The 15,008-nt window shown below is 40.3% G+C and overlaps 1 protein-coding gene across 10 annotated transcripts in view; it reads right to left on the bottom strand.

Moving 5' to 3' along the window:
* LIMA1 (LIM domain and actin binding 1) overlaps window positions 1-15,008 on the bottom strand; it is a 113,202-nt gene that overhangs the window by 82,274 nt on the left and 15,920 nt on the right. The gene's annotated exons all lie outside the window — the stretch shown is intronic.

Genomic DNA, 15,008 nt, shown 5'->3' with positions numbered 1-15,008 from the left:
ACTGGTATTCTAACGGTGATTACGGTAATGATTACTGGTATTCTAATGGTGATTTTCTGTTAGTCTCATCGTTTCTACATTTGTTAATTGAAATTCTTCTATAAGGAAGATTTGTTCTTTCTCCCTCATTTAGTCAACCATTTAATTATCATTATGTTTTACAATAGAAATGAAGTCTCCCTATGTTGTCCAGGCTGGTCTCAAACTCAAGCTCAGATGATCTTGCTCCAGCCCCCTAAAGTGCTAGGATTATAGGCATGAGCCACCATGTTCAGCCCAACCATTTATTTATATTAGTATGGTTTCATAGATATTTATTGTATTCCCTGTGTTATAATCCAATACTATCTTTATTTTGTTGCTCAAATTGTTCCAGCTCTGGCCATTTGGAGCTTTTCAGCTTGGCTCCAGTGTTCTCTCAACTTGTCCTCTGTTTTTTTTTTGCACTTCCTTACTTTCTAGTACTACAAGATGTTCCAGGCTCATCTTCTATTTGCCATGCTTCAGCCCTAGGATCAACTATTTCCCCAAGGAGCCCTATTTTCTTTTATGGAAGAAGTTCACATCTGGGCACTACTAGTTATGCTCATTGCCACTGAGATGTCACTGCTTCTAGGCTCTCTGAATTATATGTTTGTATACTGACCCATGTATACACACCTTTTGTTTTTGTTTTTGAGACAGGGTCTTACTCTGTCACCCAGGCTGGAGCACAGTGGTGCAATCACAGCTCACTGCAACCTGTCTCCCAAGCCCAAGTGATCCTCTCACCTCAGCCTGCAAGTAGCTGGGACTAGACACAAACCACCATGCCTGGCTAATATTTTAATTTTTTTTTTGTAGAGACAGTCTCCCCATATTGTCCAGGGAGCTGGTGTTGAATTCCTGGGCCCAAGGGATGTTCACGCCTCAGCCTCTCAAAGTGCTGGTCTTATAGGTGTGAGCCACCACACCTGGCCTATACACACATTTCTTTAATTAGCTCTATATCTACCTATACATATTTTATAAACTACAAATTCATCTGATAGTTCTGACTCCAATCCAGCATCACAAGGTTTATTCTAGTATTCCCTCTTGGCTTATTTGTAACTTCTTTCTCTGATAGTAAAAAGCCTAACCACTTAAATACTTTGATTTCTGACAGGAGATCTAGAATCTCTAATTATGCCATAATCAGCTTCTCCTCCCATGATACAGGATATATTTTTTCACTCCATTTGAAATGTTGTCCCCTGCTCAACATATTCACCTCTAAAGACTCAAGTGAATGACTACACATAGCCCTTTTCCAAACTGCCCTAGCCCTATTCCTAATCAGCATAATTCCTAATCAGTCACTTCCCCTGACTTACCATAATTTTATAATTCCTACTCAATAGCAAGATACCTGAAGTCAGAGAACAGATCTACTTTGTCTTTCATCCTTCCAACATCTGGTATTTCATATATTACTTTATAAATGGAAAGAACTCTATATGTCTTCCATAAAATTGCACATAGCTTTAAATTTTATCTAAAACACAATTAGTACAGAAACTGAATGCTTATCATGCAGTCCCAAGACAGTTATTGAGAAAGCATATATTTTTCAGATCTGTGAATTACCCAGTAATTTTAGCTTATTCAAACTCTTATATAAACTCACAATATAAAAAAATGGAACCACTAAGTAGCATCAAATGTTATACATAAAAAGCTCACTACTCTATTATTCAGAAACATGATGATAGACAAGTCTGCAGGCATGTGAGAATAATCATTGCTACTGTTCTTGGAAGAGCTTCAGCCAGGTATGTGTAGAAACATGAATCTAGACAATAGGACAATTGTAACATTGACCAAATTCCCGGGGGTCAACAAGAATGTAAATGTTTGCAACAGGACAGACTCACTTCAATAATATTTAATCTCTTCATCTCCTTGCAAGGATATTTTGTGCCTTCGAAAACACTAAGACTGAGAGCAAGAGCAACAAAAATGAGGTTGCATAATTGAGAAGCAATTCCATTTTTCTATTTTCTCCTAGAATCTTCTTTTGCTACCTTCACTCTCTTACTCCAAGGAATCAATAAAGGGTCAGTTTCTCTCCCGTCTCTAAGTGAGCTCACTTACTCTCAACTCATCAAAAGCCAGATGATTCCTAAAGGTGGATCATAAGCCCTAACTTTCCTGACTTCCAGTCCTAGAGTTTCTTTTCCTTTTTTTTTTTTTTGAGATGGAGTTTCACTCTTGTTGCCCAGGCTGGAGTACAATGGCGCAATCTTGGCTTACTGCAACTTCCACCTGGGTTCAAGTGATTCTCCTGCCTCAGCCTCCCAAGTAGCTGGGATTACAGGTGCACACCACCACGCCTGGCTCAACTACATGTGATCAGGTAGAGGTAGGTCTAATACTTTCAGAACTTAAAAGGAACCTTTTAGCCCAAGCTTGAGGGGTCAGGGAAGGCATCTGGATCAAAGTGTCACCTAACCTGGCACCCATAAGGTGCCAGGGAGCATAAGGCCAGGGAGGCTCGGGCATTTTCAGACAGAGCGTAGCAGTATGTTCAGGAAGAGTCATGTGCTCAGAGGATGGCTTGCATCAAGAAATAACTTGGGCCTACCTAAAGATGTGAGAAAAAGCTTGGGCAAAGTCCGTATGTGCAAAACTTTGTGCAATTTTATTCAAGGTGTATTTATAGAGTTCCTTCTATTTAGGAAGCGACATACTAGATGTCAGAAGAGCAAAAGACAAAGACAAAGCAGGGAAAGGGGTAAATTAGCATTTATTGATAGTAAATAAATGACTTCTTAAGCTCTTATTGGGCGCTAGGTAGAGTTGTACATACTTGACACTTAAGACCTTGTTTAATTCTCGCCACAATGAAGTAAGTTATTTTATCCTCAACCTATAGATGAGGAAACTCAGAGTTTAATAAGTTGCCCAAGATCACTCAGCTACTTAGTGGTGGGAGATCTCAACAGCTAGATTCTAATCCATGCCTCATGCCCTTAGCCTCTTGGGGTTTTCTTTCCATGACGTGTCCCTGTGTTAGGCATTTTATATAGAATTTTTGACTAGCTAAGGTAAGTGATGGTATATGCCTCAGAGAAGTAAAGAAATTTGCACATGTCACAACAATTAGAGGCCAAGTGAGAACCTGTAAGTTATCTTTTTAACTTCAAACCTTGTGTACATTTTGTTATATTATACTATGTTCCATGTTATGTTATTTTATTTGATGTAAGCAAAAATTCATATACCAATTCTTTGTAGAAAAATGATTTGTAATTAAAAGAACTTAATTTGAGTAGAGGTTAAGAAAGGATAATACATATGATTTGGGTTGTGCTGTGTTGCATATTGGACATATGAAACTATCCAGCATGCAGGAGAAATTCCAGGACTGGATCAGGCATGGTGGCTAACGCCTGTAATCCCAACACTTTGGGAGGCTAAGGCGGGTGGATTGCCTGAGATCAGGAGTCGAGAACAGCTTGGCCAACATGGTGAAACCCCATCTCTACTAAAAATACAAAAAAATTAGCCGGGCATGGTGGTGCCTATAATCTCAACTACTTGGGAGGCCACTGAGGCAGGGGAATTGCTTGAACCAGGGAGGTGGAAGTTGCAGTGAGCCAATATTGTGCCACTGCACTTCAGCCTGGGTGACTGAGTGAGACTTTGTCTCAAAAAAAAAAAGGAAAGAAAGATGAGAAATAAAGGGAAAAATTTAATTCAGTTCGTCACTATGTTCCTAAATATACATAGAATCACTTAGGAAACTTGTATACAATACTGATTTTCAGGTCCCATCCCATGATTCTGATTCATTAGGTCTGGAGAAGGGCTCAAAAGACCCACATTTTAATAAGAACCTTGAAGCAACTCTAGTGTCAGAGGTTCCCTCATAAAATGTTGGAAAACTGAATTAAAGTGTTTAAGGCAGGGCACAGTGGCCCATGCCTGTAATCTCAGCACTTTGGGAGGCTGGGGAGAGAGGACCACTTGAGACCAGAAGTTCCAGACCAGCCTAGGCAACATGGCAAGACCTGTTCTCTGTCAAAAAAAATTAATTAAAAATTAGCTGGGCATGGTGATGCATGCCTGTAATCCTAGCTACTTGGCTGAAGCAGGAGGATCACTTAAGCCCAGGAGGAAAAGGCTGCAGTGAGCCATGATCACACCATTGCACTCCAGCCTAGGCAACAGAGCAAGACTCCGTCTTGAAAATAAGTAAGTAAAGGGTTTAAGACCTATGTGGTATTCTAAGAAAAATGAAAAGAGCAACACAAAATATTTTTATATTGCCCACTTCAATTTTATGTTGCCATTCAAATTTGACAGTGTAAGGAAAATGGCTGCTCTTTTTTTGGGGGCAGTGGGGTGGAGTTTCACTTGTTGCCTAGGCTGGAGTGCAATGGCATGATCTCAGCTCACTGCAACCACTGCCTCCGGGATTCAAGTGATTCCCCTGCCTCAGCCTCCCAAGTAGCTGGGACTACAGGCATGCACCACCACGCCTGGCTAATTTTGTATTTTTAGTAGAGATGGGGTTTCTCCATGTTTGTCAGGCTGGTCTTGAACTCCTGACCTTGTGATCTGCTCACCTCAGCCTCCCAAAGTGCTGGGACTACAGGCATGAGCCACCGTGCCTGGCTATGGCTGCTCTTTAAAAGTATACTGAGGTTGGGACAAAAATGAACTTGAGACACTGCAGTGATTAATTCAATCTGCCTAATTTGATGCCCATTATCTACGTTCACCCAGTACTTTTCTGTCCAGTCGGCACAAAATCATTGTGTTGGAGCAAGACTCATCATAATAAAATTTAGTTATTCTCATTCTTTTTTTCTCTAGCCAGGTTTGTTGCTAAATTTAAAATGCTGCTTAAGAAAGATAAGAAGGTTAAAAAACAGAAATTCTATTTTATTTTTATTTACTGAATAAGAGGGCAACTATAATTTACTGAGAGGTCAAAGTAAAGCAGGGAGCCAACGGGCTTGCACTCTAATCTTGAATCTGCCACTAATTAGTGGTATGACCATGAACAAGCCAGTTCCCTGGGTCTCTCTTTCCTCTGGTGTAAAACGAAGGAGTTAAAATAGCCTAGTGTTTTTCTAGCTGCAGATCACAATTAGTGAGTTGTGAAAGCAAGTTTAGTGGTCAGAACCAACATGTTTGTTTTGATGAAAAAGAACAGAATGCAATCGAAAATGTCAGAGTTCACAGTACAGGTAAATTTTTTTTTAAGTTTTTGTTTCAGTTATTTGCATGTGTAAGAATTCACTAAGTAAGAATGTAAAATATTTCTTATTGTGGGGTATAGTTAAAAGAATTATAGTTTGACAAATGTTGGCAAGGATGTGGAGAAACTAGAACACAAAAACACTGCTGGTAGGCACATAAAATGGTGCAGCCACTTTGGAAAACAGTCTGGTGGTTCCTCAAAAGATTAAACAGAGTTACCATGAGATCCAACAATTCCATTCCTACGTGTGTATATAGATACTCAAGAGAAATGAAAACACACGTCCACACGGAAACTTGTACACAAATGTTCATCAACTGATGAAAGGATAAACAAAATGTGGTATATCCATACAAGGGAATATTATTCAGCTATAAAGAGTAATGTAGTCCTGACGCATACTACAACATGGCTGAATCTTGAAAATATTAAGCTAAGTAATAGGAGCCAGTCACAAAAGACCATTTACTGTATGATTCCATTTATATGAATGGTCCAGAATAGGCAAATTCTAAGAATACAAAAATTAGGCAGGCATGGTGGCACGTGCCTGTAATCCCAGCTACTCGGGAGGCTGAGGCAGGAGAATTGAGACAGAAAGAGAATTAGTGGTTGCCTGGGACTGGCAGTATGAAGACAAGGAACTGACAGCTGATAGGTATGAGTTTTCTCTGGAAGGTGATAAAAATGTTGTAAAATTGATTACGGTGATGGCTGCACAACTGTGTGACCATATTAAAACCACTGAACTGCACAATTTGAATAGGTGAATTGTATGGTATACAAATCATTTTTCTTTTTTTTTTTTTTCAAGACAGAGTCTTGCTCTGTTGCCCAGGCTGGAGTACAGTGGCATGATTTCAACTCACTGCAATCTCCGCCTCCCAGGTTCAAGCAATTCTCCTGCCTCAGCCTCCCGAATAGCTGGGATTACAGGCACATGCCACCATGCCTGGCTAATTTTTGTATTCTTAGTAGAGACGATGTTCCACCATGTTGGCCAGGCTGGTCTTGAACTCTTGACCTCATGATCTGCCCAACTGTGCCTGGCATAAATCATTTTTCAATAAAACTGTTTATAATTTTTAAAATGATGGCTTGAAAGCCACTAGACTAGATGACAGATGATCACTGAGGTCCCTGAGAATTCTCATGTGGCCCCCAACAGGGCTCACCTTGCCCACCCTTACCCCATGACTCTCTGGAGGCACGGGAGTAGAATGAAAACACTAGATGGTTCCAATTCCCATTCCAGTGCTTACCAGATGTATGGCAACCTCTATGTACTTTACTTTCCTTCTTTGTAAAAGGAAGGTGATAAACCTGCCTTACAGGGTTGTTTTAAACTAAGGAGACAATAAACATAAAACAGTCTGCTTGAAGTCAGAGGCAGATCTTGGTCTTTGCATGCTTCAGAGGCTAAGATGCATTCAATAAAAATTATTCTAAAGGTTCAGTTAATAAAACTCATATTTGGGTTTAGCTTATTTTGTGTGTCATATTGACTTAACAAGGCTTATGTCAATAAGGATGTGATTAAAAATAATTCATGGCCAGGCACAATGGCTCACACCTGTAATCCCAACATTTTGGGAGGCTAAGGCAGGAAGATAGCTTGAGCCCAGAGTTCAAGATCAGCCTGGGCATGATGGTGAGACTCCACTTCTACAATAAACTTAAAAATTATCCAGGTATGGTGGTGGGCACTTGTGGTCCCAGCTACTTGAGAGGCTGAGGTGGAAGACTGAGGCTGCAGTGAGCCGTGATGGCGCCACTGCATTCCAGCCTGGGCAACAGAGTGAAACAGTCTCAAAAAATAATAATAATTCAAAAATGTTACATTTGCTTCACCTGTTTGACTTTTTAGCATGAAAGTTGCTCTTATTATTTAAAACATTGCTGGTCTGGCACAGTGACTCACGCCTGTAATCAATCCCAGCACTTTGGGAGGCCGAGGCAGGTGGTTTACCTAAGGTCAGGAGTTCGACGGCAGCCTGGCCAACATGGCAAAACCCTATCTCTACTAAAAATACAAAAATTAGCTGAGCACGATGGTGTGCACCTGTAGTCCCAGCTACTTGGAAGGCAGAGTCAAGAGAATTGCTTGAATCCAGGAGGCAGAGGTTGCAGTAAGCCGAGGTCGTGCTACTGCGTTTCAGCCTGGGCAACAAGAGTGAAAATCTGTCTCAAAATAAACAGAAATTGCTCATCATTATGTAATGGAAGTAGTAACATTAATTGAAGAGAAATTGTGTCTTTAAAATATCAACATTTTAATTTCATAATTATTAGAAAAACTACCTGTGTCTTTTTAAGTGTTTGTTTTGAGCACTTTGCCAAATTACTTTCTGTAGTTTTTATTCAAAAGTCAAATTAAACACAAATCACTTTTGTAGTATAAATATAACTTAGTGGATTATAAAAAGGATAAGCCCAAATACATGCTAGCCTTTGTAAGGTTCTTGTGCAATGTGAATTTTTTAAATCTTTAATTAGGTCAGTGGTTTTCAAAAAAAACCAGCAGTCATGATGGAATCCACGGACATCCTTCCCATCTCCCCGCAGCACCACCCTTCCTCACCCTCCTCCTTACCATAAAAACCTTCTTCTGCAGGCCTCAACAAGCATACCGAACCAGAATGCCATTTCCTTCACTGTCTAGGCTCCTTGGTCAGTGACTGGTCAAGGATGGGCCTCCTCCATACAAACAATTATAGGGAAATACACAATGTAAGAAGTAGAAGTCTCTGCCAGCTCTTGCCTGCTGTCCCCTCAAGCCAATTCTACTACTCAAAGGTAATCTCTGTCAAAGTCTGTAGTATAAACTTTCTGATACTGCCTATACAATAATAATAATAATAATTGCCAACACATAGCACTATGTGTCAGTCACCGTACTAAGCACTCTACTTATGTTATCTCAGTTTATACCCTTGCAACAAGTTCTGAGGTAGGTACCATCATGATGCCTATTTTACAGATGAGAAAACTGAGGCACAGAGGAATTAACACACAATATGCATAAATACAAACATGTTTTAGAAAAACAATGGTTTTGGCTGGGTGTGGTGGTTTATGCCTATAATCCCAGCACTTTAGGAGGCCAAGGTGGGTGGATCACAAGGTCAGGAGATGGAGACCATCCTGGCCAACATGGAGAAACCCCATCTCTACTAAAAATACAAAAATTAACTGGGCATGGTGGCACGCACCTGTAATCACAGCTACTCAGGAGGCTGAGGCAGAAGAATCGCTTGAACCAAGGAGTTGGAGGTTGCAGTGAACTGAGATTGCACCACTGCACTCCAGCCTGACTACAGAGCCAGACTCTGCTCAAAAAGAAAGAAATACAATGGTTTTATGCTAATGCTGTTCAGCAATTATTTCCTCTTAGACATCTTCCCACCTCAGGACCTACAGATCTATCTCAACCTTTCAATACCTTGTAATAATTCATTCTGTAATAGTTTAAAACCTATTTAACAAGGCCCCTGTAGATGAACATGCAGGTTGCTTTTGCTTCTTCATTGTTATGAGTAAGAATGTAATGAACATGCTTGTACTATTATCTACCTGGGGTGGGGTGTGCCTACGGCATAAATTCCTAGAAGGACCAATTATAGTTTAAAAGGCTTATGCATTAAATTTTTAAATAGATATTCCAAGATTTTCCTCAAAAAAGTCACATCCATTTATATTTGAATCTTTCTCCATATTCTTATCAGTACTAAGCATTATTTTATTTTTTTCCAATCTGATAGGAGATGTGTGAAAATGGTACATTATTGTTTTAGTTTTCACTCTTCTAATGAGCAAGGTTGAGCATATTTTCAAATATGTGTTGGCCACTTAATACATTTACTTTTCTTTTTTATAAATAGGGAATCTAGAATATTTTTCTTTTTTTTTTTGGGAGGAAGGCAGGAAGGGAGGGAAGGAGGACTGTAGGGGGGAAGGAAGGGATGAAGGAAGGAAGGAAGGGAAGAAGGAGGGAGGGAGGGAGGGAGGGAAGGGAAGGAAGGAAATCAAGCAATGAGAGAGACATTGCCGACCTGGATCTAGAGGTTTACAAGTTGATTTCTTTTTTTGAGAGAAGGAAAGAAAAAAAATAAGTAAAGGAGAGGAAGAAAGAGGAAGAGAAAGAGGGAGAGTAAACGAAAATATTGCTTTATTCTGAAAAAAATTGGGTATTAATAATGGCCAATCAATGTTTCATTTAAACTTATGAGTAGGTGTGATGTGGTATTGACAAGAATGTATATTTTGTGTATTTGAAGTGGGGAGCTCTATAAATATTTATTAAGTTTACTTGTTCTGGATCTGAGTTCGAGTCCTTGATATCCTTATTAATTTTCTGTCTCATTGAGTCTAAGTCTTTATGTATCTGGGTGTTAGGATCGTTAGCTCTTGTTGTTGCATTGATCCTTTTACCACTCTATCTTTGTTGCTTTAAAATCTATTTTATCCGATATGAGATTTGCAACTCCTGCTTTTTATTTATTTATTATTTATTTTTGCTCTCCATTTGGTTGGTAAATCTTTCTCCATCCCTTTGTTTTGAGTCTTTGTGTATCCTTGCATGTGAAACAGGTCTGGATGTAACATGCCGTTGGGTTTTGGCTGGGTCTTTTGACTGGGGGATTTAGCTGATTTAAATTTAGGGTTACTGCCATTTGATGTTGACTGGCTGTTTTATCCATTCGTTGGTGTAAATTCTTCTTTATGTTGGTGCTCTTTACTTTTTGGTATATTTTTAGAAAGGCTAATACTGGTTGTTTCTTTCTGTGTGTAATGCTTCTTTCAGAAGGTCTTGTAAAGCAGGCCTGGTGGTAATAAAATCTCTGAGTTCTTGCTTGTTCATAAAAGATTTTATTTTTCCTTCAGTTGTGAAGTTTAGTTTGGCTGGAAATGAAATTCTGGTCTGAAGGTTCTGTTCTTTGAGGATGTTGAATATTGGCCCCCACTCTCTTCTGGCTTGTAGAGTTTCTGCTGAGAGATCTGCTGTAAGTCTGATAGGCTTGCCTTTGTGGGTAACCTGACCTTTCTCTCTGGCTGCCCTTAGTATTTTCTCCTTCGTTTCAACCCTGGTGAATCTAATGATTATGTGCCTTGGGGTTGCTCTTCTTGAGGAATATCTTTGTGGTGTTCTCTGTATTACCTGGGGTTGAATATTGACCTGCTTTGCTAGTTTAGGAAAATTTTCCTGAATAATATCCTGAAGGGTATTTTCCAGCTTGGATTCATTCTCTCCGTTGCATTCAGGTACACCTATCAAACGTAAATTTGGTCTTTTCACATAGTCCCACATTTCTTGGAGACTTTGCTCATTCCTTTTTATCCTTTTTTCTCTAATCTTTTCTTCACATTTTATTTCATTAAGTTGGACTTTGACCTCTGATATCCCTTCTTCTGCTTGAACAATTCGAGTGTTTAAACCTGTCCATACTTCTCGGAGTTCCTGTATTGTATTCTTCAGTTCCATTAATTCACTCATACTCCTCTCTAAGTTGTCTATTCTCAATAGGATTTCATCAAACCTTTTTTCAAAGTTCCTAGTTTCTTTATGTTGGGCTACAACATGTTCTTTTAACTCATCGAAGTTTGTTATTATCCTTTCCTTGAAGAGTGATTCTGTCATTGGGATGCGCTCGTTCTCCATCAAGCCTTGTTCCATTGTTGATGTGGAACTGTGATCATCTTTAGAGGGAGAGGCATTCTGACTTTGAGTATTCTCAGCTTTTTTACGCTGGTTTCTTCCCGTCATTGTAAATTTATCCTCCTGTCATCTTTGAATTTACCAACTTTCAGATTAGGTCTCTTGAGTGGGCGTCCGGGTTGTTAGTTCCCAGGGCCAGAGCAGCGGCGTTAAAACTGATGGTGCTTTTCTGCCCAGGATTCTCCTGTCTGGCTTCCTTCTTGTGTCTGTAGTAGGTGACTCTGCCTTCCCAGGGCTCCAAACCTCGGTCAGAAGGGGAATCGGTCCCGTTTACTCTGCGCCGAGCGCCGCGCTGAGGTGCCGTCACAGCCGCTGCGCCGGGCTCTGGTGTTGTGCTGGGGGCCTGTGCGGGTCCTCCAAACCTATTTACTCTGCTCCAAGAGCTGCCACGCCGAGGTGCCAGCGGAACTGCTGCGCTGGCCACAAGAGTCGTGCTTGCGACCTGTGTGTTTCCTCCACTGGGGATCTTCTGCTCTGTGAGCGACCAGAATTTGTCTGAAAGTGTGGCATCCTCTAGTTCTCCGCGCCTTCACTGAGAGCTGCAATCCCAGGATGTTAGCGATCGGCCATCTTGGATGTCTCCCCCACTTTTTTTTTTTTGAGATGGAGTCTCGCTCTGTCACCCAGGCTGGAGTGCAGTGGCGTGATCTCTGCTCCCTGGAGCCTCCACCTTCTGGGTTCCAGTGATTCTCCTGCCTTAACCTCCCAAGTAGCTGAGACTACAGGTGTCTGCCACCGTGTCCAGTTAAATTTTGTATTTGTAGTAAAGGTAGGGTTTCACCACGTTAGCTCAGCTGGTCTAAAACTCCTGACCTCAGATGATCTGCCCTCCGATACCAGGAGATCGATCCAAGATGGCCGACCACTAACAGCTCAGGATTGTAGCTCCCAGTGAAAGCCCAGAGAACGAGACGACGCCACACTTTTAGACGAATTTTCGTCACTCACCGATCAGCCGATTCCCAGTGGAGGAGCCCCACGGGTCGCCAGCGCGACTCTTGTGGCCGCCGCAGCGGTTTTGCCGGCGTCTCGGCGCAGCAGCTCTTCATGCAGAGCCAACGGGACTGCTTCCCCTACTGACCGGGGTTTGGAGCTCCGGGAAGCCAGAGCCGCTTGTTGCGGACTCAAGAAGGAAGCCAGACCAGAGATTCCCGGGCAGAAGAGCACCATCAGTCTTATCGCTGCTATTTAGGCTGCCACAGTGGGTTGCTCGGATCCCAACACTGGGAATCAATAAGTCGGACGTCGACTCAGAAAACTAATTAGAAAGGCGGTTCATCTACAATGAAGGGAAAAAAACTCGAAGGCCGAGTATACTCAAAATCAGAACCCATCAGCAACCGAACAAGCCCTGATGGAAAAGGACTCATCAGTAACGGAACAAGCCCTGATGGAAAAGGACTGTGTTCCATTATCTGAAGTAGGCTTTAAAAGGTGGATGATAAGAAACTTCTGGGAGTTAAAGGAACTTGTTCTAACCCAATGTAAAGAAACTAAGAACTTGGAAAAAAGGTTAGATGAAATGTTGAAAAGAATAGACAATATAGAGAGGAATACAAATGAACTTATGGAGTGGAAAAATACAACACGAGAACTTAGTGAAACATGTACAAGCTTAAACAGCCGAATGGATCAAGCAGAAGAAAGGGTATCAGAGATCGAAGATCAACTTAATGAAACAACACAACAAGACAAGAATAGAGAAAAAAGGATAAAAAGGAATGAGCAAAGTCTCCAAGCAATATGGGACTATGTGAAAAGACCTAATATATGCTTGATTGGTGTGCCTGAATGTGATGGAGAGAATGAATTCAAGCTAGAAAATACTCTCCAGGACATTATCCAGGAAAATTTTCCTAATTTAGCAAAGCAGGACACTATTCAACCCCAGGCAATACAGAGAACACCACAAAGATATTCCTCAAGAAGACCAACCCCAAGGCACATAATCGTTAGATTCACCAAGATCGAAACGAAGGAGAAAATATTAAGGGCAGCCAGAGAGAAAGATCAAGTTACCCATAAAGGTAAGCCTATTAGGCTTACAGCAGATCTCTCAACGGAAACCCTACAAGCTAGAAGAGAGTGGGGGCCAATATTCAATATACTTAAAGAACAGAACTTTCAGCCCAGAATTTCATATCCTGCCAATTTAAGCTTTACATTTGAAGGAAAAATAAAATTTTTTAGGAACAAGCAAGTACTCAGAGATTTTATTACCACCAGGCCTGCTTTACAAGAACTTCTAAAAGAAGCACTATACACAGAAAGGAACAACCAATATGACCCTTTCTAAAAATACACCAAAAAGTAAAGAGCATTAACATAAAGAAGAATTTTTATCAATGAAAGGACAAAATAGCCAGTTAATATCAAACGGCAGCAACCCTAAATTTCAAATCGACCAAATCTCCCAATCAAAAGATACAGACAAAATCTAACGGTATATCCAAAGATATACATAGACTCAAAATAAAGGGTTGGAAAAAAAAAAAACCTACCAACCAAATGGAGAGCAAAAATAAATAAATAAGCAGGAGTTGCAATTTTCACATTTGACAAAATAGATTTCAAAGCTACAAGGATACAAGGATAAAAGGATTAATGTAATAATAAGAGATCTTAACACCCAGATACATAAGACCCATAATGAGATTTAGATTCAACGAGACAGAAAATTGATAACAATATCCGGGACTGGAACTAAGATTCAGAACAAATAAACTCAATAGGGCTCTCCATTTTAAACACACAAAATATACATTATCCACAAAATCTAACGATATATCTAAAGATATACAAAGACTCAAAACAAGAGGATGGAAAAAAGCTCACCAACCAAATGGAGAGCAAAAATAAATAAATAAAAAGCAGGAGTTGCAATTCTCACACTTAATAAAATAGATTTCAAAGCTACAAGGATGCAAGGGTAAAAGGATTAATGTAACAATAAGAGATCTTAACACCCAGATACATAAGACACATAATGAGATTTAGATTCAACGAGACAACAAATTGATAAGATATCCAGGACTTGAACTCAGAACCAGAACAAATAAACACAACAGAGGTCTCCATTTTAAACACATAAAATATGCATTAACCACTTTAAACACTCAAAATATTGATCGGCCATTATTGAAACCCATTTTTGGAATGAAGTAATATTCCTTTTTCCCTCTTTTTCTTTTTTTCCCCTTCTTTTTCTCTTTTTCCCTCCAAAAAAAAAAAAAAAAAAAAAGATGATCTGCCCTCCTTGGCCTCCAAACTGCTGGGATTACAGGCATGAACCATGGCACCTGGTCACATTTACTTTTTTAAACTACATTTGTTATTATTATAATTTTTTTCTTTTTCTTTTTTTTTTTTTTTTGAGACAGTCTTGCTCTGTTGCCCAGGCTGGAGTGCAATTGTGCGACCTCTGCTCGCTGCAACTTCTGCCTTGAACCTCCTGGGTTCAAGTGATTCACCTGCCTCAACCTCCAGAGTAGCTGGGATGACAGGTGCCTGCCACCATGCCTGGACAATTTTTGTTTTTTTTTAGTAGAGACGGGGTTTCAGCATGTTGGCTATTTTGGTCTCAAACTCCTGGCCTCAGATGATCTGCCATCCTTGGCTTCCCAAAGTGTTGGGATTAAAGGCTTGAGCCACTGTGCTTGGCCTATTTTTCCTTTTTGTGAAGTATGAGGTCTCACTATGTTGCACAGGCTGGCCTCAAACTCCTGGGATCAAGCTATATCTCACCTCTGTCTCCCTAACTGCTGAGGTTACAGGCATGAGTCACTGTGCCCAGCCACATTTATTTTTTTTAATGTCATTTATAAATTATTTATTATCTCTACAACTTAATTACTTTTTTTAATTGCACAAGGACTTTCTGAATATCATGTGTAACTCCTTGTACAGCTGAAATTGCGTCTCACAGTAGCTGTCCTTTCCTGGTGTTTGATTCTTATCCAGATCTCATTAATATTCTTTCCAAACAAAAATACTGTTTGACTATACAGATGAGAGCCTCGTTTCTGTGGAGTTCCCTTTTGCAGGACATTACTTTACTGC

Source organism: Callithrix jacchus, chromosome 9 (assembly GCF_049354715.1).
Source record: "Callithrix jacchus isolate 240 chromosome 9, calJac240_pri, whole genome shotgun sequence".
Lineage (NCBI taxonomy): Eukaryota > Metazoa > Chordata > Mammalia > Primates > Cebidae > Callithrix > Callithrix jacchus.
This window is presented reverse-complemented; position numbering and strand designations above follow the sequence as displayed.